The 25,718-nt window shown below is 38.0% G+C and overlaps 1 protein-coding gene across 1 annotated transcript in view; it reads right to left on the bottom strand.

Moving 5' to 3' along the window:
• The window catches only part of MCC (MCC regulator of WNT signaling pathway), a 426,733-nt gene that overhangs the window by 286,737 nt on the left and 114,278 nt on the right, over window positions 1-25,718 (bottom strand). The window lies entirely within an intron of this gene.

Raw genomic sequence — 25,718 nt, 5'->3', positions numbered from 1 at the left:
GGAGCCTGTGCTCCGCAACGGGAGAGGCCACAACAGTGAGAGGCCCGCACACCGCAAAAAAAATCAAAAGATCATGGAGCTTCATTTTGCTTTTAACTGGCGTTTAAAATGATACAATAGGCAAACAAAAGGCCATTTTCCCAATTACAATATGGATGGACTTGAGAATGAAGGTTGGATAACTATAACCCCCTGTTCTAGAGATTTTTATGGGGACTCCGTTTTTCTGAAAGTCCTGATTTGTCCGTAATAGAAAGAGGGCACCTAAGTGCTGCTGGTGCCAGCAGTATCACCTGAGAGAACTGTTTTGCTCAGCCCCACACTGCACGCAACCAGATGTTCTGAGTGGTGCTGAGCACATTTGCCACGGACCAGGAAAGAGCCTCACCAGGATTCTGAACTCTCCACATTCGGTCCCACTGGGCCATTATGTTCACTTCAACAGGTCAGTATGAAGATTCAGTTGGACCATCTTAGTGCTCTTTCAAGGGTATGGCTCATTTTTGCCTTTGCTGATGGCCTTTGATTCCCATATTCCCTTTGTTTGCAGATTTAATCTGCCAGTGAGCTTTGTTCTCCACCAAGCAATAAAAAACTTTTGTAAAGAAATGCATTATAAGCTCTATTCAGTATTCATGTTCTTGGCAAATAAAGTTGGCAATTCTTATTATTAGATGAGGCTCTTCTAAGGTGAGGATTAAAAGATGTTAAATTATAAATCCCAAATTCAGCTCTGGTGCTCTCATTCCTACATCCTCATCCCTGCCCGGAAATCCCAAATTCCTAACAATATCCATGTCAGCAAACTTTCCTTCAATAGCAGTTCCCAAAGGTACTGTCCCTTTTATTGTTAGAATTACAAGCATATTCTTCCTATGCTGAATACAATTATTTATCTAGTGGCTGCCCAACAACTTATAGGTATTTGGTTAAACCTTATGAAATTAGTAAATAGCAGCATCAATTTTAAATAGTTCAACTTAATACTAAGTCCTGTGGCACAAAGCCAGTTTAGAAGGTCAAATTTGAAGTATGTAAGTTATTTGGATAGCATCCAGAGAGGTCAAATGCTCTTCATTTGACCTTTTGAAAAAATGACAGAAGACTGATTGGGATGATTGGATCCTTTCTCCTTGTAAAGTACCCAGACACTGCTGGGCAGAAAGCAGACTCTTAGAAGATGTTTCTTCTACTAAGTAGGAGAATCTATTTAACATTAGTCATATTTACAATTGAAAGGGTATAGAGGTAACTTGAGAACATTGCTTAAAGCCCTTTGCATTGCTAACTGAATTAAAATAACAGTAACAACAAGAACAAAGGAAAAGATAAATATACAGGCCTCATCTGCAAGCAAAGGCAACTACCTACTCTTGATGGAAATGAATTCTCATAAGAGTTGAATATTGTCCTAGAGCTCATTTATATTTCTGTCATGATTCAATAAGTTCCAAGAGTGAAACTACATTTCACATGGCCCACGTGAGCCCTGGCACATCTAATCTACAATCTCCGCTTTTAATTTACATCTGAAAAATGAATGAATGAGCAACTACAGGGATATAAAAGGCAGGGTCACATAAACACAGTGCATAATTCTATTACACCTGATACCCAGCTCTGAACACATAAACTCCATTACATGTGCTGGCTTTGTATCAAAGAGGGTACACCAAACTGCTTTCTCATCCCACGGCAGACATGCGAAATCGGTCAAATAATAGCATTCAGCCCCAACCCACTGCCTTGATCATATATATATATATATTTTTTTTTTTTTTTCCTAAAACCAAGTTTCATTTTAATAGCATTCCTTTTTAACTTAAGCAAAGCAAAATGGAAATAACACTGGAACAGATGCAAGAGTATGGTGAAAATGTCTTCTTGGACAAAGCTATTTTAATGAAAGCGACACTCCATGCAGTCTCCCTGATTCCTCCTCAGCATTCAACCATCCAAATTAGATTCCCTTCACTGGCTGTCTTCATCAGATTTCATGAAACTGGAGACTATCCAAAAGAAATAAAAGGTGAGGGTTTTCCTTAAAGCGGGGTGCTAGGTTTTGAACACAAACATTCAGATTAAGTGAAGGAACTTGATTAAACCCACAATTCAAGATAATGATGAACTGAATGCTGGCACTCAGCTGCCTGACACACTTTAGCATGTGAATTAAATTTTCTGTTAGCTAACGCACTTAAAAAAAAACTGTATTCAAACATCTCCCTTCAGGGAATTGGCTGTATGTGGAATTAACAGACCCTTGGGTCGACATGGAGCTTGGCTTGCAATTTCTGCGTGTGCTGGAAAAGTGAGTTTATTGCATTACATTAAAATGGACACTGGGAGACTTATTTGAACATATGACACTCTAATGGGCATGTCTATTTAATCATATGTGCCATCACTCAAATATATACAGGTGTACCAGCAGTTATTTTCATGAGCGATAATACCAAAAAGGGATGTGTACGGCCAGATGCTAAGGAAGGCACTTCAAATAAGGGGGTGAGTTCATGTGGCAATGATACGGAAAGAGCTGTCATGATGTATGACATGAATCCTCCTAAGCACATTCACAACTCTGTAGCAAAATGTTTTCCATAAAACCTTCATTCCACAAATAGAATTAAAAAATGAGATGGTAGCATATGGCCATGTAAATTTTAATTCAAGCCACATGTCTTCAACAATGCCAGTGTGGATGGGCTAAAGATGATGCAAATGGGGAAAGGTATACTATTAAGTTGGCTACCTCACAACACCCAGATGACCCAGCGATTCCAGAGCCACTTTGTGACTACCCAAAGGAAAAATATGATCAGAATCTAATATCAGCCTTCTTATTCACAGTCTATAGACATAAGATTTTACATAGCTTAAATATCACAAGATGCATAGGGAGACCTAAGTGCTTTATAAATCACATAAGGACAAACGGGAAGCAAACCAATTATAAAGATGGTGGAGACCAGATGATTTCCAATTATTGATACTGCACTGTCGTGTTGGGAGATGGCTTGAGATGGATTTGTGAAGGAAATTAGATATAAATGATGAAGTCTTAAAGAGTTTAGTTAGCTGGAGAGTAGCTACATTTTGAATACATTCCTTTTTTTTTTAAAGCACTGTACTGCATAGTTTACATATATACATGGTATCATAGTTATTGCCATTTTGAGATGAAGACAATTAAAGCTCAGTGATGAAATAATTTCCCCAAAGTCACAAAGTTAGTTAAGTGCCTGAATAGAGATGTGAGTTCAAAGGCTATCTCATCTGATTCCAAAGCCTGTTCTTTTTCTACACAAGTGTTCACAAAGGTAGTCTTTCATGAATCACCTTTATAACTTTTACCAGACCATGTACCATGTGTGTTATAATCTACTTAATATTTTTTCTCTAATTCATAGATTTATACTTCATAGAATATTTATGTTAAAAGAAAGATTTATAATATTATTTTTTATTTTTTTTATTATTTTTATAATATTATTAATGGAAAATATCATTTGCCATAAGCAGAAGGCAACTGAAAAATTAATTAAATTCTGGCTAAACACCGTTGCCTACCCAAAGCTCAGAACCTGGGGTCTGCCTTTTCCTTATAAGGAGGGCTCAGACAGTAAAGAATTAAAGCACCAAAATGCGACTTTTCTCCTGATGTAAACAGAAGAACTGAAAGAGAACTAAAATGGGAATTCTGTTACTGTCCTGTGATACAGCCTTATCTGATGTGTGTGGCCCATGTGGTTATACCACTTGGAGTCGCTCTGCCTGCCACCTGTGGCCAGCTGGTCACGCCTGGGGAAGGAAACGTCATTGGCTGACCATTTTTGGTAAGGAAGACAGAAGGAAATTGATTGGATCCTATCTTTTTTTCAAATCAAAATTCAGCTCAAAAGAAAATAGATCTCTGTTTCCATGTATGATTCAATTAAATTTTATATGTCACAGATCTCAGAGCAAACTAAAAATTAAACACAGGGCCAAATTCTTACAGGACACCAATGTCCCACGGCCTTGTCCTAGAGCATACTGAGTCTAGGAACTGTTGAGTATCCCTTGCCATGCTTCCTGGTTAAACTATTGCAGGACATCATCATGCGAGCCTCACTGGACCCCTCCTCCTTACAAAACTTCTTGGAGAAGATAGGCTAGAAGTTCTTAGGACCTTGCCTATTCCTGAGCAAAGCTGACTCAAAGAAAGGCCATTTGAGGCCAAAAGTCATTTCTCAGCATAATTCTGTCCTGATTTTCTCCTTACTTCTCTAAAAAGTACAGAATGACACAATGGCTATTAGAGTACCAGGAGCATCACCATAAAATACTAAAAAACTGACACCATGTATCAAACAGAATAACCAAGAGATATTTCTACATCCCTATCTCAAAAGTATTTTGTTTCCTAATCTTCTATACTTGACTCCTTAGCATATTTAACAAGTATATAAACTTCTGCAAAAATAAAAAAAAATTTTGGTTTTCTGTATGCATGTACTATGTTTTCCCAGAAAAACCTACATTCATGTGTACATATTCAAACCTACTATGTAGTAACACACACACACACACACACACACACACACACACACACACACAAGCTGTTTGTCTCAAAAAACTGAATTTCAGTAGCAGAGATGGCAATAGATCCTAAGTGAGAAATACATTGAAAATGGAAGAAATACAAATTCAGGTCATGTCAGGAAAACAGGATTTTCCTATGGTGATAAAATTATATATGAGGCAAGACTATTTAGAAAAATGCACCAGGTCTTCCCTGGTGGCACAGTGGTTGAGAATCTGCCTGCCAATGCAGGGGACAGGGGTTCGAGCCCTGGTCTGGGAAGATCCCACATGCCGTGGAGCAACTAGGCCCATGAGCCACAACTACTGAGCCTGTGCATCTAGAGCCTGTGCTCCACAACAAGAGAGGCTACGATAGTGAGAGCCCCGCGCACCGCGATGAAGAGTGGCCCCTGCTCACCGCAACTAGAGAAAGCCCTCACACAGAAACGAAGACCCAACAAAGCCAAAAATAAATAAAATTAAAAAAAAAAATGCACCAGACTCACTGCAAAAAAACAATTTAAATGTCACCCTGGGAGAAACAGAGTATTAACTGGCAAAGAAGCTTGATAATCTACAAGCCCTCTACTTACTCTGAATATTTATATTTGGAGAAATACATGTTTATTTTAGAATTAGGAGAGCATATTGCTTGTATCTTAAAATTTTCAGGAGCCAGCAACTAGTTTAGTTATTATCAGAGTTCCCTGACCAAACTATCACTTCAAAAAAAGTGGTTTGCACACACATCACACCCTCCTCTTTGCAATGTAAGGCTGGGCCCAGCACCTGGCACATGAACATTACTGAATGAAAACCAAGGTACGTAGTATATAGGTGAGGTCTTGCTCTTAAATATAATATAATTTGGCCAGATTTTGGAAATGTGAAGAAAAATTTGACTTGAATGACAATCCATTCACCTCCCTCCAACAAGGTGTCAATATAGCACTAATGATGCTTTCTCAAATATTTTTAATATACTATCCACGCACTTCCTTAGTTGACACAATTATATCAACAGCTTTAGGAAATTCAATTGCTCTGATTTTCTAAAGCTAAATTTTCATTTAAAAGGAAAAGCATGGCCGTATGATATCTCATCATACACTCATGATTCAATCATCATTTTGCTCTATTTTAGTGAAATGTCCTCAAGACAACTGAAACTGAAGCCTAAAATGTTAATGTGGAACAGGAACAAACTTACTTTTCGGTAAAGGTATGATTTTTAAAAACTATAAACAATTTTTTAACTATGTAGATAATGCTCACTGTAGGAGAATGATCATTTATTATGCAGGTAGTGTGCACTGCAGAAAAACTAAAAAATGCAAACGTGCAAAAGAGAAGAAACTAAAAATTACTAGTCACCTGATTGTGTCAACATAAACACTGTTTTCATGTTGGCAAGTAACCTTCTAGTATCCCTATGACTACATGTAATATATACTGGTTACAACTAAGATTTGTTTTTCTCAAATTAAAAAAAAAAATCAATTTATTTAAACTAACAAAACCCAAAACAGTTCACCTATTTCTCCCACTCCCCACCCTCTGCCCCTGGCAACCACAGTTCTCTGTATCTATGGGGTTAGTTTTATATATGTGTATATATATGTGTGTGTATATAAATATATATATACACACACATATATATACACACATATATATATATATATATGCGTGTGTGTGTGTGTGTGTGTGTGTGTGTATTCCACATATAAGAGAGATCATATGGTATTCGTCTTTCTCTAACTTATTTCACTTGGCATAATGCCCTCGAGGTCTGTCCACATTGTCCCAAATGGCAAGGTTTAATTCTTTTTTATGAATGAATACTATTCAAATATATACTACAATTTCCTTATCAATTTATCCATCGATGGACACTTAGGTTGTTATTTACCCATCGATGGACGCTTAGGATGTTTCCTTACCTTGGCTATTGTAAATAATTCCACTATGAACATAGGTGTGCAGATATCTTTTCAAATTAGTTTTTCTTTTCTTTGGATAAATACCCAGAATTGAAATTGCTGGATCATATGGTAGTTCTATTTTCAATTTTTTGAGGAACTTCCATACTATTTTCCATAGAGGCTACACCAATTTACATTCCCACCAACCGTGCATGAGGGTTCCCTTTTTTTGGCATCCTCGCCAACACTTGTTATTTCTAGTCTTTTTGATAATAGCCTTTCTAACAGGTGTGAGGTGATATCTCATTGTGGTTTTTTTGTTTTTTTGCAGTACGCGGGCCTCTCACTTTTGTGGCCTCTCCCGTTATGGAGCACAGGCTCCGGACGCACAGGCTCAGCAGCCATGGCTCACGGGCCCAGCCGCTCCATAGCATGTGGGATCTTCCCGGACCAGGGCACGAACCCACGTCCCCTGCATTGGCAGGCGGACTCTCAACCACTGCGCCACCAGGGAAGCCCCTCATTGTGGTTTTGATTTGCATTTCCCTGATAATTAATGATGTAGAGCATCTTTTCATGTACCTGTATGTCTTCTTTAGAAAAATGTCTGTTCAGATCTTCTGCTCATTTTAAAAATTGAATTATTTGGGGTTTTTTGCTCTTAAGTTGCATGAATTCTTTATATATTTTGGATATTAGCCTTATTAGATATATGACTTGCAAATATTCTCCCATTTGGTAGGTTGCTTTTTCATTTTGTTAATGGTTTCCTTTGCTGTGAAGAAGCTTTTAGCTTGGTGTAGTCACTTATTTATTTTTGCTTTTGTTGCTTTTGCTTTTGGTGTCAAATTTTAAAAAGTCATCACCAAGACCTATGTCAAGGAGGTTACTGCCTATGTTTTCTTTTAGGAGTTTTATGGTTTCAGGTCTTACATTCAAGCCTTTAATTCATTTTGAGTCAGATTCTGTGTATGCTGTAAGACAGTGGTCCAGTTTATTATTTTGCATGTGGCCATCCAATTTTCCCAACACCGTTTATTGAAAAGATTGTCCTTTTCCTATTGTATATTCTTGGCTCCTTTGTTGTAAATTAATTGACCATAAGTGTGTGAGTTTATTTCTGGGCTCTCTGTATTCTGTTCCTTTGAACTATGTGTCTGTTTTTATGCTAATAAGATCCCGTTGTAATTACTATAGCTTTGTAATAGATTTTGAAATCAGGGAGCATGATGACTCCAGCTTTCTTTCTTCTTTCTCAAGATTGCTTTAGCTATTTGGGGTCTTTTATAGTTCCCTACAAATTTTAGGATGTTTTTGTTCTATTTCTGTGAAAAATGCCATTGGAATTTTGATAGGGATTGCAATGAATCTGTAGAGTGCTTTGGGTAGCATGGTAATTTTAGCAATATTAATTCTTCCTATCATAAGCATGAAATATTTTTCCATTTATTTGTGTCTTCTTCAGTTTCTTTCATTAATGTCTTGTAGTTTTCAACATACAGATCTTTCATCCCTTTGGTTAAATTTAATCCTAAATATTCTATTCTTTTTGATGCAATTGTTTTCTTAAATTCTCTTTCTGATAGTTCTTTGTTAGTGTGTAGAAATTCAACAGATTTTTATGTATTGATTTTGTATCCTGAAAATTTACTGAATTCATTTATTAGTTCCAACAGTTTTTTGATGGAGTCTTTAGGATTTTCTATATGTAATAGCATTCAACTTCAAATAGTGACAATTTTACTTTTTCCTTTCCAATTTGGATTCCTTTTATTTCTTTTTCTTGCCTAATTGCTCTGGCTAGGGCTTCCAATACCATGTTGAATAAAAGTGGTAAGAATGTGTACATATGTACAATCCTTGTCTTGTTCTGGATCTTAGTGGAAAAGCTTTCAGCTTTTCACCATTGAGTGTGATGTTAGCTATAGGCTTGTCACATATGACCCTTATTACATTGAGGTAAGTTCCCTCTATACCCACTTTGTTGAGAGTTTTTATCGTGAATGGATGTTGAATTTTGTCAAAAGCTGTTTCTGCATCGCTTGAGATGATCATATGATTTTCATCCTTCATTTTGTTAATGTGATGTATCACACTGACTGATTTATGGATGTTGAAGCATCCCTGCATCCCTGGAATAAATCCCTCTTGATTGTGGTATATTACTGTATTGCTATCCTATTACTGTATTGCTAAATTTGGTTTGCTAATATGTTGTTGAGAATTTCCACATCTCTGTTCATCAGGGATACTGGCCTGTAATTTTCTTTCCTTGAGCCATCCTTGTCTGGTTTTGGTTTCAGGGTAATGCTGGCCTTGTAAAATGAGTTTGGAAGAGTTCTGGTTCAAGATGGTGACAAGCCCTAAACACATTTGGCTTTGAAAAACAACAAGGCTTGTGTTCCGAGACCTACAAGACTCTAGCCATCGGAGAAGCCATTCTTAAAGGGCTCAAGTGCTTGGACTCACCTATCCCTGGGCCCACTTCAGAGGCAGCCGATGGTGCCCAGACTTAGTAAAGGAGGCTTACCTGCTAATATAAAAGCACTGGTCTGAGGGGCAGGCATCTAATTCAACACACACATCTAGGAGTCTGCTGGAACAATCTCTGGGATGGAGACTGGTGGGCACTGTATTTGCATTCTCCCTTTGTTGTGCTCCAGAGCACCAGTGTCTCCTGAAGGGGAGCTTTTGCAAGTATCTGGTGCCTCAGTTTTTAAGACTGCCACCTAGGGGATGGCTCTTGACTGCCCACCCTGGAAGCCAGGGGAGCTTGAGTTCCTGCTCCCATGGGGGTATAATAATTGATGTCACTCAGAAAGGAGTTAATATCCCTGTCTGTTGCCCCAATTTTTGTGACTGCTGCCAGGGGACAACTCTACATTGCCTGGCACTGGTGTCCACTGGGACTTACGCTCGTGGGTCCCCTAGGATTGGGACCAACGGAAAAAGTGCTCTTAAACAGCTATGACATCCAGGGCACAGCAAGAAGTAGCAGGCTCAGGAGTCTGGTCTTTCTGTGAAGAAGGCCTTCTAGCTGATGATCATGACTGTGGCCTGAGGGAAAGGCTTCTGGCTAGGCATACACCTTGGGGCCACTCTAATCCTTCCCAGAGACCTCAGAGGGTGGGCACTAACTCTGCACTCACCCTCTGCCACACTCCAGAGTGTCAGAGTCTCCTGGAGGGGTGCTTTACATGCACCTGGTATCCTGGTTTTGTATTTGGTGCCCTGGTTTTTGTGACTGCTGCCCAGGGAATGCCCATTGATCATTTACCTCTGGTGGCCAGTGAGGCTTATGCTACAGTCTCACAGGACTGTATATATTTGAATACTTTTAAAAGCTGATGCCTGAGTGTCTGACTTTCAGTCAAACTGAATGTAGGTGCTGAATGCCTTCCCTCTGGGACATTGAGAGCTGTTGGCACATCCTCAGCTACTTGGAGCTATTAAAAATATAAAAGACTGCTTGAACAAGCACAGAGTTTTGAGAGACAACCAAGAGCTGAGGCAGGGTTGAATGAGAATGTTCATCTCCTACACAAGGCCACTCCTTCAAGATGGGAAGAAGTGGTTGTTTCATCTACTGTATAGAAACCACCATAAAGAATCAAAGAGAGGAATATGTTCCAAATGAAAGAATAAGATAAGGCCTTAATGAAATGGAGATAATAATTTACCAGATAAAAAGTTCAAAATATTTGTTATAAAGATACTCACTGAACTGGAGAGAAGAATGAATGAACACAGTGAGAATTTCAACAAAAAGATGGAAAATATAAGAAAGTACCAAATGGAAGTCACAGAGCTAAAGAATACAAAAACTAAACAAAAAATACACTAGAGGAGTTTAAGAGCAGACTAGATGAAGGAGAAGAAAGGATCAGTTAACTCAAAGAAGGCAGTAAAACTCACTCAACCAGAGCAGCAAAAGGAAAAAAGAATGAAAAAAAGTGAAAATAGCTTAAGAGACTTATGGAATAACATCAAATGGACCAATATTCACATCATAGGGCTCCCAGAAAGAGAAGAGAGAAAGGGGCAGAAATCTCATTTGAAGTAATAATGACTGAAAACTTCCCTAACCCGGGGAAGGAAACAGACATCCAGATCTAGGAAGCCCAAAGAGTTCCAAATAAAAGGATGCCAAAAAGATCCACACCAAAACACATTATAATTAAAACGTCAAAAGTTAAAAGACAAGGAGAGAATATTAAAAGCAGCAAGAGAAAAACAGCCTGTTAGGTACAAAGGAACCCCCATAAAGCTAGCAGCAGATTTTTCAGCAGAAACTTTGCAGGCCAGAAGGCAGTGGCATGAAATATTCAAAGTGCTGAATGAAAAAAACTTCTAACCAAGAATACTCTATTTGGCAAAGTTGTTGTCAGAAGTGAAGAAGAGATAGAGTTTTCCAGACAAGAAAAAGCTAAAGGAGTTCATCACCACTAAAGCAGCCTTACAAGACATGTTAAATGAATGCCTTTAAGTTGAAAAGAAAGGAAACTGATTAGTAACAAGAACACATATAATACAATAAATCTTACTGGAAAGGTCAATATATAGTAAAGGTAATGGATTAATCACTTATAAAGCTAGTTTGAAAGTTAAACAAAAATAGTTAAAATAACTATGATTAAAATAATCAGTTAAGGTGTACACAAGATAAAAAGATGAAAAAAACCCCATAAAACATGGGAGGGGAGAGTAATAATGTTGAACTTTACAGTGGAATCAAACTTAAGTTGTTATCAACTTAAAATAGACTGTGATAAATATAAGTTGTTATACGTAAGCTTCATGGTAACCAAAAAGCAAAAATCTGTAGTAAAAATACAAAAGATAAGAAAGAAATACAAATATACCACTAAAGAAAGTCATCAAACCACAAAGGAAGAGAGCAAGAGGAAAAGAAAGGAACAGAGAGGAACCACAAGAAAGCCAGAAAACAATAAACAGAATGGTAATAAGCACATACTTATCAATAATTACTTTAACTATATATGGATTAAAATCTCCAATCAAAGACATAGAGTAGATGAATGGCTAAAAAGAAAAAGACATGTCTATACACTGCTTACAAGAGACCTGCTATATCTTTTTTTTAACTTTTTTTACAATAACATTTTTTAACATCTTTATTGGAGTATAATTGCTTTACAATGGTGTGTTAGTTTCTGCTTTATAACAAAGTGAATCATTATGCATACACATATACCCCATTTCTCTTCCCGCTTGCGTCTCCCTCCCACTCTCCCTATCCCACCCTTCTAGGTGGACACAAAGCACAGAGCTGATCTCCCTGTGCTATGCAGCTGCTTCCCACTAGCTATCTGTTTTACATTTGGTAGTGTATATATGTCCATGTCAGTCTCTCACTTTGTCCCAGCTTACCCTTCACCCTCCCTGTGTCCTCAAGTCCATTCTCTATGTCTGCATCTTTATTCCTGTCCTGCCTCTAGGCTCTTCAGAACCTTTTTTTTTTTTTTTAGATTCCATATATATGTGTTAGTATATGGTATTTGTTTTTCTTACTTCACTCTGTATGACAGGCTCTAGGTCCATCCAGCTCACTACAAATAACTCAATTTCATTTCTTTTTATGGCTGAATAATATTCCATTGTATATATGTGCCACATCTTCTTTATCCATTAATCTGTCGATGGACATTTAGGTTGCTTCTATGTCCTGGCTATTGTAAATAGAGCTGCAATGAATATCGTGGTACATGACTCTTTGAATTATGGTTTTCTCAGGGTATATACCCAATAGTGGGATTGCTAGGTCATATGGTAGTTCTATTTTTAGTTTTTTAAGGAACCTCCACACTGTTCTCCATAGTAGCTGAATCAACTTACATTCCCACCAACAGTGCAAGAGGGTTCCCTTTTCTCCACACCCTCTCCAGCATTTATTGTTCGTAGATTTTTTGATGATGGCCATTCTGACCGGTGTGAGGTGATACCTCATTGTAGTTTTGATTTGCATTTCTCTAATGATTAGTGATGTTGAGAATCCTTTCATGTGTTTGTTGGCAATCCGTATATCTTCTTTGGAGAAATGTCTATTCAGGTCTTCTGCCCATTTTTGGAATGGGTTGTTTGTTTTTTGATATTGAGCTACATGAGCTGCTTGTATATCTTGGAGATGAATCCTTTGTCAGTTGCTTCATTTGCAAATATTTTCTCCCATTCTGAGGGTTGCCTTTTTGTCTTGGTTATGGTTTCCTTTGCTATGTAAAAACTTCTAAATTTCATTAGGTCCCATTTGTTTATTTTTGTTTTCATTTCCATTTCTCTAGGAGGTGGGTCAAAAAGGATCTTGCTATGATTTATGTCATAGAGTCTTCTGCTTATGTTTTCCTCTAAGAGTTTGATAGTGTCTGGCCTTACATTTAGGTCTTTAATCCATTTTGAATTTATTTTTGTGTATGGTGTTAGGGAGTGTTCTAATTTCATTCTTTTACATGTAGCTGTCCAGTTTTACCAGCACCACTTATTGAAGAGACTGTCTTTTCTCCATTGTATATCCTTGCCTCCTTTATCAAAAACAAGGTGACCATATGTGCGTGAGTTTTTCTCTCGGCTCTCTATCCTGTTCCATTGATCTATATTTCTGTATTTGTGCCAGTATCATACTGTCCTGATGATTGTAGCTTTGCAGTAAAGTCTGAATTCAGGGAGTCTGATTCCTCCAGCTCCATTTTTCTTTCTCAAGATTTCTTTGGCTATTTGGGGTCTTTTATGTTTCCATACAAACTGTGAAATTTTTGGTTTTAGTTCTGTGAAAAATGCCATTGGTAGTGATAGGGATTGCACTGAATCTATAGATTGCTTTGGGTAGTATAGTCATTTTCACAATGTTGATTCTTCCAATCCAAGAACATGGTATATCTCTCCATCTGTTTGTATCATCTTTAATTTCTTTCATCAGTGTCTTATAGTTTTCTGCATATAGGTCTTTTGTCTCCTTAGTTAGGTTTATTCCTAGGTATTTTATTCTTTTTGTTGCAATGGTAAATGGGAGTGTTTCCTTAATTTCTCTTTCAGATTTTTTATCATTAGTGTATAAGAATGCAAGAAATTTCTGTGCATTAATTTTGTACCCTGTTACATTACCAAATTCACTGATTAGCTCTAGTAGTTTTCTGGTAGCATCTTTAGGAGTCTTTATGTATAGTATCATGTCATCTGCAAACATGACAGTTTTACTTCTTCTTTCTGATTTGGATTCCTTTTATTTCTTTTTCTTCTCTGATTGCTGTGGCTAAAACTTCCAAAACTGTGTTGAATAACAGTGGTGAGAGTGGGCAACCTTGTCTTGTTCCTGATCTTAGTGGAAATGGTTTCAACTTTTCACCATTGAGAACGATGTTGGCTGTGGGTTTGTCATATATGGCCTTTATTATGTTGAGGTAAGTTCCCTCTATGCCTACTTTCTGGAGGGTTTTTATCATAAATGGCTGTTGAATTTTGTCACAAGCTTTTTCTGCATCTACTGAGATGATCATATGGTTTTCATCCTTCAATTTGTTAATATGGTGTATCACACTGATTGATTTACGTATATTGAAGAATCCTTGCATTCCTGGGATAAACCCCACTTGATCATGGTGTATGATCCTCTTAATGTGCTGTTGGATTCTGTTTGCTAGAATTATGTTGAGGATGTTTGCATCTATGTTCATCAGTGATATTGGCCTGTAGTCTTTTTTTGTGACATCTTTGTCTGGTTTTGGTATCAGGGTGATGGTGGCCTTTTAGAATGAGTTTGAGAGTGTTCCTCCCTCTGCTATATTTTGGAAGAGTTTGAGAAGGATAGGTGTTAGCTCTTCTCTAAATGTTTGATAGAATCCACCTGTGAAGCCATCTGGTCCTGGGTTTTTGTTTGTTGGAAGAGTTTTAATCACAGTTTCAATTTCAGTGTTTGTGATTGGTTTCTATTTTATGTTTCTTCCTGGTTCAGTCTCGGAAGGTTGTGCTTTTCTAAGAATTTGTCCATTTCTCCAGGTTGTCCACTTTGTGGGCATATAGTTGTCCACTATGGACATATAGTTGCTTGTAGTAATCTCTAATGATCCTTTGTATTTCTGCAGTGTAGGTTGTTACTTGTCCTTTTTCATTTCTAATTCTATTGATTTGAGTCTTCTCCCTTTTTTTCTTGATGAGTCTGGCTAATGGTTTATCAATTTTGTTTATGTTCTCAAAGAACCAGCTTTTAGATTTATTCATCTTTGCTATTGTTTCCTTCATTTCTTTTTCATTTATTTCTGATCTGATCTTTATGATTTCTTTCCTTCTGCTAACTTTGGGGGTTTTTTTGTTCTTCTTTCTCTAATTGCTTTAGGTGTAAGGTTAGGTTGTTTATTTGAGATGTTTCTTGTTTCTTGAGGTAGGATTGTATTGCTATAAACTTCCCTCTTAGAACTGCTTTTGCTGCATCCCATAGGTTTTGGGTCGTGGTGTTTTCATTGTCATTTGTTTCTAGGTATTTTTTGACTTCCTCTTTGATTTCTTCTGTGATCTCTTGGTTATTTTGTAGTGTACTGTTTAGCCTCCATGTGTTTGTATGTTTTACCGATTTTTTTCCTGTAATTGATATCTAGTCTCAAAGAGACTCACTTTAGATTTAAGGACACACAGAGACTGAAAGTGAAAGGAAGGAAGAAGATATTCCATGCAAATAGAAACGAAAAGAAAACGGGAATAGCTATACTTATATCAGACAAAATAGACTTTAAAACAAAGATCGTAATAAGAGACAAAGAAGGCCATTACATAATGATAAAGGGGTCAATCTAACAAGAAGATATAACATTTGTAAATATTTACATAACCAACATAGGAGCACCTAAGTGTACAAAGCAAATATTAATAGATCTAAAGAGAGAAATAGAGATGAATACAATAATAATAGGAGACTTTAATACCCCACTACATCAATGTATTGATCATACAGACAGAAAATCAATAAGGCACCATCAGCTTTAAATGACACGTTAGACCATATGTACTTAACAGGTATTTAAGAGTGTTCCATCCAAAAGCAACAGAATACACATTCTGCTCAAATGCACATGGAACATTTTCCAAGATAGATCATATGTTAGGCCACAATAGAAGTCTTAATAAATTTAAAAGGACTGAAATCATCATCAAGTATCTTTTCCAACCACAATGGTATGAAACTAGACATTAATTACATGAAGAAAATTGGATCCACAAATATGTGGAGATTAAACAACATGATAGTGAACAACCAACGGGTCAAAAAAAGAAATCGAAAGAGATACAAAAAATACCTTGAGACAAATGAAATGTAAATGTAATATACCAAAATTTATGGGATGCAGCAAAAGCAGTTCTAAGAGGGAAGTTCATAGTGATAAATGTGTATCTCAAGAAACAAGAAAAGTCTCAAATAAGTAACCTAAGTTTACCCCTGAAGGAACTAGAAAAAGAAGAACAAATGAAGCCCCATGTTAGTAGAAGGAAGGAAATAACAAAGATTGGAGCAGAAAAAAATGAAATAGAGACTAAAAAGACAATAGAAAAGGTCAATGAAACTAAAAGTTAGTTCTTTGAAAAGATAAACAAAACTGAAAATCTCTGAGCTAGTTTTCCCAGGAAAAAAAGAGAGGACACAAATGAATAACATCAGAAATGAAGGAGGAGATATTAAACTCATACCACAGAAATACAAATGATCATAAGAGACTACAACGAACAACTCTACACTAACAAATTGGACAACCTAGAAGAAATGGATAAATTTCTAGTAACATAGAATGTACCAAGACTGAATCATGATGAAATAGAAAATCTGAACAAACCAATTACTTATAAGAAGATAAAATCAGTGATCTAAAACAAAAGTCCAGAAGCAGATGGCTTCACTGGTGAATTCTACCAAAGATTCAAAGAAGAATGAATACCAATCCTTCTCAAACTCTTCTAAAATAAAGACTAAAAATTTAGAAGATTTTTTCTTCTCCATTATAAAAACCTTAGATGCTGGTTTTAGGTAGCTTTGAACACACAGAAAATGTAAAGAAAAAAATAAATGGAACCAATAATACTACCTCTATTTCTTTCTGAGAATCCTAAGGCAGCTGGAAACTCATTCGAGTCTGCAGCTGTCACTCTGAGCTGCCATTTTACAAATACTCATTTCCTTAAGTTCATCCTACCCCCTTAGCTCACTCGAAAAGGAAAATAAATGTTGAGGACTGTTCCCTACTTTATTTTTCTTTCTTTATTGAAGTATGGTTGATAAGTATGCTTCAGGTGTACAGCAAAATGATTCAGTTATATATATACATACACACACACATATACATATATATATCCTTTTTCAGATTCTTTTCCATTATGAGTTATTAGAAAATATTGAATATAGTTCCCTGTGCTATTCAGTAGGTCCCTATTGTTTATCTATTTTATATATAGTAGTGTGTATCTGTTAATCCCAAATTCCCAATTTATCCCTCCCCCGCTTTTCCCCTTTAGTAACCATAAGTTTGTTTTCAATGTCTGTGAGTCTATCTATGTTTTGTATATAAGTTCATTTGTAACATTTTTTTAGATTCCACATATAAGTGATATCATATCATATTTGTCTTTCTCTGGAGGACTGTTCCCTTTGTAGAGGGTTCTCACACCATTTTTATACTTCACATTAAGATAAATAAGGTATAGGGGATAGGAAAAAGAGGTTCCTTCTCACCACAAATCCTAGTCAACAACTCCCCTTTATAATATATTGTAGGGTCAGTACTAGTAATTCATACAATAAGTATGTTCAAACTGAATTTTCAACCTCAAAACAAAACCTATCTAGACAAACATATTAAATTCTGGTTGTCCTGGTTGCCTAAGTTTCTCTCATATTTCTAATGAACCAAGTCCAAGTTTTAAGTAAAAATTCTTCCACTTCTGGACATTAGCCATCCTTATTCTCATATTATTCCTTGGACTTCCCTGAAAAGTCTTTTGCTGCTATCTTAGGCAATCGCCCAGAATCATGAGTGCTGTAAGCCCAGGAAAACTTAAATCTCAGTGTTAATCTTCAATATTTTACTGAACAACTAAAATCCATTTACTTAATGGAAAGTATTACCATGCATGATGCTGTTCTAATTGAGGTTTAATTAATTTGAAGGCAGATTCAACTTTTAAGAGCATAAACATGTATTTTGCTTAAAAAGGAGCCACTACAGTTAAATTTCACAGGAATTTTTAAACATCCATCCATAGCCAACTCTGATATGGTTTTACCACTCTGATACTACAGTTACCTGTTTGGATTCTTTGGAAATATTTTTAGCCAACAGGGTCTAACAGAGACATGATATTAATGTATCTAAACTCTGGAAAGCTGTGGTGAAATTGGGAATTTGGACTGCATTATAAAAAGGTAACCTGAGATGCCTCTGGGTGTGTGGGGGGCAGGGCGGGAGAGGGAAGGCAATGAGCAAATACATGAATTAGGGTTCCATTTACGCCTTTGGTTGTAAATTAGATGTTTTGTCTTGATTAAATCCATTAGTGGACACAAGTGGAGATGTGTTTGAATGTGATATGGTTTGAATTTCTCATAGCTAACTATGAGTCAAAACTAGGGACATGAGTAATATGGGCCCACAGAAGAACCCAGCCAGAACCAGGACTGCCTGTTTAAAGGTTACATCTGGTTTCATAGTAAAGGGGAAGTATGATTATTATAGAAATCACCATGTATTATTTATACATCATTTTGGTGCCATATTAAGTTTGTTGGTTTGTTTTTTGCTGCGTTGGGTCTTCGTTGCTCCTCACGGGCTTTCTCTAGTTGTGGGGAGTGGGGACTACTCTTCGTTGCAGTGCGTGGGCTTCTCATTGCGGTGGCTTCTCTTGTTGCGGAGCCATGGGCTCTAGGCGTGAGGGCTTCAGCAGTTGTGGCACGTGGGCTCAGTAGTTGTGGTTCGTGGGCTCTAGAGCACAGGCTCAGCAGTTGTGCCACACGGGCTTAGTTTCTCCGTGACATGTGGGATCTTCCTGGACCAGGGCTTGAACCCCTGTCCCCTACACTGGCAGGTGGATTCTTAACCACTGCGCCACCAGGGAAGTCCCCATATTAAGTTTATAGAGAATTTTCTATGGTTCTCACTACAGAGTATGGATTTGGTCATTCCCAACACTATTTTTGTCATCTTCATAAATTCCCATGCTAATGAACTCCTTCAAGTATTGTTAAATGTAAGATATCTGAATTGGGTTGGACTATATCAGACTATTTAGAATTAAGATTCTGTAAATAGTCCCTCATTTAAGAATTCTGTCTTAGTAATGCTGATTTCTATAATGGAATGAAAATGTAATATCCTAGAATTTCTTGTAAGGAGTTTCTTTGTAAGGAACACCTCAAAACCACGAAGGTGGAAGCATAAGATGCTAAGGACATGTTTAGTAACAAAAGATGGTTTATAAACTATAACCTATTAGGAGAGCAATTTGCATCCCACCTAAGAAAAAGAAGGACATAGAGAAGAGTGAGCAAGGGCACTGCTGGGGGAGAAGGGTGTAGATCATAGAGAGAAAAGCCTCAGATCTGGGACAGAGAGGGTCTCTAGAGGACAGAGGTGCCTAATATGGACTTAGGCTCCTTGCTTAACAAGAGGGGTGTGTGTGTGGGGCGGTGGTGTGATAATAGATCTCCTCCATGACTTCTTCCCTTTCTAAAATCAAAATTGCTCACCAATTCTTTTATGATCATAGATTCTTCTCTCTGGGTTCCAAATCTGGGTTGCAATGGGGCAAAACCAGAGATAGCACAGATGCTGAAACTGAAGGACAAAGGGGCAGCTGACGTTTGGGTTATTACAATATGACTACTACTACTAATTATTATTATTATTATTTTAGTATACAACATACTGATGTCTGTAAACATGAAATAAAATCTAAAAACTAGCAAATTATTCTTCTCAGTGGAAGTGTAATTGACACCCTAATTCATAGATCTGCTGATCCTTTCGTGCCTTAGTCATTGGCAACGTTTACTTCTTGAGCTTGTATGAATGCCAATGTTACAAATAAGCAGTACCTTCTCCCTCCCCTGGAAGAAATAAATAGCAGAGTAAGTGATAGTTGGGGGAGGGGTCAAGCTTGAAAGAGGGGTTGACCATCTAAGGAGTAGATGAGATGATACAGGCAAGGCCCTTTCATCAATATCCAGCACATAATAAACACTTAACAAACGTGACCAATTATGATTAGTAGTAATAGTACGGACACATAAGTCCTTCTACCTGCTTCTGTCTCTACAGGAAGGTTTTGCCTTCATCTGTGGCACAAGGACTATTACCTCAAAGACCAAAGGAGACAGGACTGGGCAAGGGATGACTCCTCTGCCCCTGAAGAATCTACTGTCAAGTTAAGGTGGGGTCCGCCTCTGTTTCCACTAACTCCTTTTTCTCTCCACCTTTAAGTCTAGCTGAAGAAAGCCTACAGCATTCTTGGCAACAAGATTGAGGTTTCTGGGTTCCAAATGCATCTTTGATAGATGCCTCTAACTGCATCAAAATGGCAGGAGCATTTCTCTCAGCATTTAATGCTGATCTCCCCTGCCATCTCAGCATAAGTACCTACATAACCGTGTCAGGAGGCCCCAACATAAATCCACCAGGAGTTTTAATTATTCTCCAGTGACAATGTCATATAAAGTCAGAGAAATGAAAACCTAACCAGTGTCTCTGTGTGTGTGTGTGGTGGCCCAGGCTATCCCCAGAACAGCCAGGGCATCATTTCTGTCCTCTGAAGGAAAAAGATCAAGAGCCCATCCCCAGTTCAGGGTGTGTGAGGTAGCACTGCACTCTGTAAGGTTGGTCAGGAGGGATGATTTCATGATGGAACTGCCTGCAGCTTTGCTCTGTCCTTTAGGGGCACATAAATGATGGTTATAAGGTCAGAGGCAGGCAAACCTGAGTTCAAACCTCAGCCTGCTGCATCCTCACTGTTTCATCCCAGGCAGCCTCTCTAATCCTCAGGTTCCTCATCTGTAAAACAGGGATCATAACCATGCATATGGCATAAGGTTGCTGTGAGAATTAAGCAAGATAATCTATGCAAGACACTTAACACAACATGTAGTATACAGTAAATGCTCAATAAACATTAGCAACACCAAGAGAAATGCAGAGGGAGTCCCATGTCGCAGCCTGTTGCAGAGCACAGGCTGCTACGAGGGTCTAGGTGTTCCTTCTCCCACCGAGACCTGGTTGGGTGAATCCAAAGAAGCATATCTTATCTCCCTCCTGTGTTTAAGAGTAAACTTAGTGAACAAACACTTAAAAATAAATATAAAGGAACACAATTGCTTTAGATTTCACAAATTCAAAAACAAACCGCTGCAAATTCATTCAATATAAAACATTTATACAGGCATACCTCATTTGATGGTGCTTTGCTTTACTGCCCTTCAAAGATACAGCATTTTTTACAAATTGCAGGTTTGTGGCAACAAGTCTGTAGGTGCCACTTTTCCAACAGCATTTGCTCACTTCGTTTCTATGTGCCACATTTTGGTAATTCTGGCAATATTTTAAACTTTTAAGTTATTATTATATTCGTTATGTGATCTGTGATCAGTGATCTTTGATGTTACTACTAAGACTTGCTGAAGGCTCAGGTGATGGTTAGCACTTTCTAGCAATAAAGTATTTTTTAATTAAGGTATGTACATTGGTTTTTTAGACCTAATGCTATTGCACATTTAATAGACTACAGTAAAGTGTAAAGTTAACTTTTATATGCACTGGGAAACCAAAACATTCATGTGATTCACTTAATTCTGATACTTGCTTTATTGCAGTGGTCTGGAACTGCAATAGCTCTGAGATATGCCTATAAATTAAGGGACTCACATAATCCAGTTTTAGAGGGTTATTCTTTTCAAAGAAACAGTCCAACAACCAAAAGTAATTAAAAATAAATCAAATCCTTTATTTAGGTTCCTCAGATTCCATCAAAGGCAGATGCATAAATAACCCACTGACATACCTCTCAATGTCCCTTTGTTTTCCTCTGGAACTTCATTACACTATTCAGCTGCACTGGAACTTCTCTCTTTGCTAGCCCAGAGCTCTGCAACCACAGGCGTAGTGGCTCTACTATCTCTCAGTCCCCTCACCCCAGCCCTGCTCTTGAATATACCGGTCAGCTTTGCCTCTCCCAGTGAGCAGGACTCTCTCCTGCTTAGAAGTAGGCAGGAGAGGTAAAGCTGAGCTGAAACATGATTCTCCTTAGTTATTATGGGGACGGGGGCAGCTCTGCAGACTCACATAAATGGTTTTAGCCTCTGCATTTGCAATATACAATAACACCTCACTGTACCTTTCTTCTTCCTCATTCTTAATTCATGACTTTATTCACAAAGATGCAAAGATAGAAAACGTTAATACTCCAAATTAGGAATGTATCTTTCCTATCTCTCCTTCGCCTTGTGTTTAGAAAAAAGAAAGATCATTAAGATGTTAATATAACTCTGTTATTAAAACCCCACTGAGATAAACCATTGGAAGCAGAATGGAAAAGAAACAACAAGGAATGACAGGGTGCTGCCAAGCAGCTGGTCTATTTTCAGAAAACACTTCAGGCGTAAACGGCATTTATAAGATGTGGAGGAGACTCCCCTCTCCCTCCCCTACACACAGGAAGGCCAGAGAAATGCAGACAGTGGAAATTGTCAGGTGTCTAGGTATGGGGCCACTGCCCTCTAGTGTGTACTTTAAGATTTGCAAAATACCTTTGTCCTGGTAAATCAGATATCTTTACCCCAAAGACAGTAGAAAACAGAATAAAACTTGAACCCCTGTTGAACTATCCAGCAGAATCATTTTAAAATAATGTAAATTATTAAGAGAGTGAGATTTGATGGCTTCCTACTACCTTACTATCTGTTCCCACACTCTTATCAGGCCCTAAAAATGGATTTATTGTTTTCAGTCCAACAGACTGCCCAAAGGACAGAAGAGGTATTAAAAATATTTGACAAACGGTGTGGCACAGCCACTGGCATACAGAATGGACGCTTGCAAGATGCCAGCTGGCAGCGGTGCTGGGGCCCCTGCAGGGCCAGCATTCACCCCTTAGAGGTTGAATCATGGGGAGGCAGGGGCCTCCTGAGAGAGGAGACCAGGTAGCCAGGAGAGGAGTGGGCCTGGCATAGAAGTATGCCAAGATTTGAACAAATGGTTGTCTGCACTAGAGTGTCCTGGCTGAACATCAGCTCATGAAAGAGACTTGAGGATAAAGATACCACCCAGCAGGGCAGAAGAGTGACCCAGCGTCCAATAGCAAATATGGTAAGGAGAGATGCAAGGGTCCCTCGTCTCCCACCAGCAGCTGCTTCTTCTCCTGCCAATGGCAGGGGCATGGTGGTGTCGGTGCAGGGCTGTCAGGACACCTGCCCTCTAGTCTCCCTTCTCCTTCTCCCTGTGTAACATTAGCATTAGCAGATAGTTTGATCTGGGACTCCATGCCCCCATTCTTCAAGTGAGAGGTTAGACTAGGGTTTTTTTTAAGGGCCCTTTTATCTCTAGGTAGGAATTATAATATTATGCTTTTTCACGATCTGATTTCCAAAAATATCCTATGTACAAGTGCATTTACTATAATTTTTAACGATATCTTTGAGACAGCTCCTAGCTCATAAAAAAGTGCTCAATAAATATCTCTAAATCTTCTTGGAAGATCTCCTTTCTTCACAATTTTTACATTTCTGTTTCCAAATTGTACCCCAAATGAATCCACTTGTAAGTAACTCTCAAAAATTTGTTTCTGATAATGAGCTGGGGGAAAGAGCCATAACAACCACTACCGTTTACAGAGCATCTATTTGCATGACGCATTGTATTAAACACTTTATATGCATTATCCATTTAGTTCCCATGACAACCATATGAGGAAGGTATTACTATTCCTAATTTCCTTAATGCGGATGCTAAAAGAGGCTAAATGACTTGTCCGAAGTCAGACCTAAGGGCACGATGTGTGGTGCTAAAGTCCACATCCTTAGCTACTCCCATCAGTTCGTGAAGAAATGTTAAAAACAAGAACAATTGTGATTTCTTCCATGATGTTAAATGTATCTTTTCATTTATTTACTTATCTAGAGATAACTACCTATCTTTGGTTGCTAAAAAGTCCTTTCTTTTATGAAATGACAGTAGATAGTGATACTGGATAGTAGATAGATTGGCTTTTGATTTTTAGCAACATAAAAATTTGGCAAGTTTCAATCTTCTGAAGTGTTATCAGGCCATGAAATTGCAATGTCTGGGAGCAATTGTTCCTAGTAGTATGAGGATCTGCTGTGTGGGTACTCTGGTCATTCCCAAGATTAAAAGCTTCTGGGGGCTTCTCTGGTGGCGCAGTGGTTGAGAGTCCGCCTGCCGATGCAGGGGACGCGGGTTCGTGCCCCAGTCTGGGAGGATCCCACATGCCGCGGAGCAGCTGGGCCCGTGAGCCATGGCCGCTGAGCCTGCGCGTCCGGAGCCTGTGCTCCGCAGCGGGAGAGGCCACAAGAGTGAGAGGCCCGCGTACCGCAAAAAAAAAATAAAAATAAAAAAATTAAAAAAAAATTTAAAAAAAGCTTCTGAAGGGTGGTGTGCCTGCTTTTTGTATGCCTTGTTGATGATAACTTGTTGGTAAAAACAGGGTCATATTATCTCTTCACAGTCTGAACAGACTATAGGTGAGGAAGAAAGGGATTCCTCAGGCCATTATATATGTTAGTCAGTTCTTCCATTTGTGACAAAGACATGGAGGAAACAGAAGCTAAGCTAAGAGGAGTGGGAAAAAAGTAAGAGTAAGCTCAGATTCCTCTAACCAAGAACAGAGAGGCTCTCCAGAAAAAAACCCAGAACGTAAACCACAGACCCTGCATCTGCAGGTTTTATAATATTAATAGCAATAATAGTAACAGCAACAATCCTTAAACAGCATCTTCATTTTCATAAATAAAGACCTTTGTCAAATTTAAAGTTCTTCTCCAAAAGAGTATTATCATTTCAATATGATGTTAGAGCTTAATCTCAAATTTATGACTGCCGAGTATCTTAGACATTAAAAATTATTTGTGAAGACTTTTAATAACTCAATCTTTGTGAAGAATTAGAATACACCATAATAAATCATCTCTGTACAATTGTGGAAATCTCCCACAAGGCAAATAAATATCCAGAGAAATCTTCCTTTCTCATCCCTTTTGTTGCAGGGGGTAGGGGGGCAACTTCCTTATGCTTTCATGCTGCATACTTAACAGAAGTGTGAGCTAAAATGATAGCTTTGCATATACACCCATACTCTCCTTCATACTGACCAAGGATTGAACCAAGGTGACTTGTTTATAAAACCCGGCAGAGCTTGATGCTACCAGTTCCTAGTTGCCCTGCGGATGTAATGAATTTCTTTGGAGATAAAGAACTTACAGGACCCTATATTTCTTTCTATTCCTTTACAGGAAGTACCAGCTTCAGGACCTAAGACATGGGGGTAGGGCCATGTGGGGGGATTTTTTTCAAAGAAAGGAGGTGAGGTTGCTGTGTGTGGAGGTGAGGATGGAAGACAAAGAAGAATGAAAGGATCTAAAGTCCTATAAAATAAATGAGAAAGGGAGAGTCAGTAAGAGACTGGCTGGGCCTGCCTAATCTACGGGTAACAAGGTAATTTACACAGAAACGACCCTTGTAAAGTGCTTCATTTGTTAACTCCTATCTACTTCTCTATTTTCACTAGCAGTAAGCAAACAGAAAAAGAACACAGTGTTGAAGTATAATTTTCATAAAAGGAAAAACAGGACTTTCATATAAATATAGGGTAAGCATTTTTCTTAAGATTTATTTAATTCATTGAGGGACCCAGAAGAATAAAGCTGATTCACAGAAGGGGGAGAAGAAAAAGAATGCCGGAATAAGATGGCAGTTACAAAACCGGTTAATGTCTCACCAGGGCAAGTAAAATGTAACAGTTGTCTGTTAACAAAAGGTTATCCTTTCTGCCAACAAAAATAATTTGTATCTCTATCAAAACCACTGATAATTTATCAACCTTCTGCAAATTAACATCCACATTTGAAGAGTCTGGACCCTAACTAACAGTGTAGGGGAGGAAAAAAATTTTCCCTCTACCCCCTAAATTCCTAGCTGAGACTCTATGATAAAAGATTAACAAGAGAAAAATAAACGAGTT

Source organism: Tursiops truncatus, chromosome 3, assembly GCF_011762595.2.
Source record: "Tursiops truncatus isolate mTurTru1 chromosome 3, mTurTru1.mat.Y, whole genome shotgun sequence".
Classification (NCBI taxonomy): domain Eukaryota; kingdom Metazoa; phylum Chordata; class Mammalia; order Artiodactyla; family Delphinidae; genus Tursiops; species Tursiops truncatus.
Note: the sequence above shows the minus strand (reverse complement) of the source record. Positions and strands in the feature narration are given on the sequence as shown.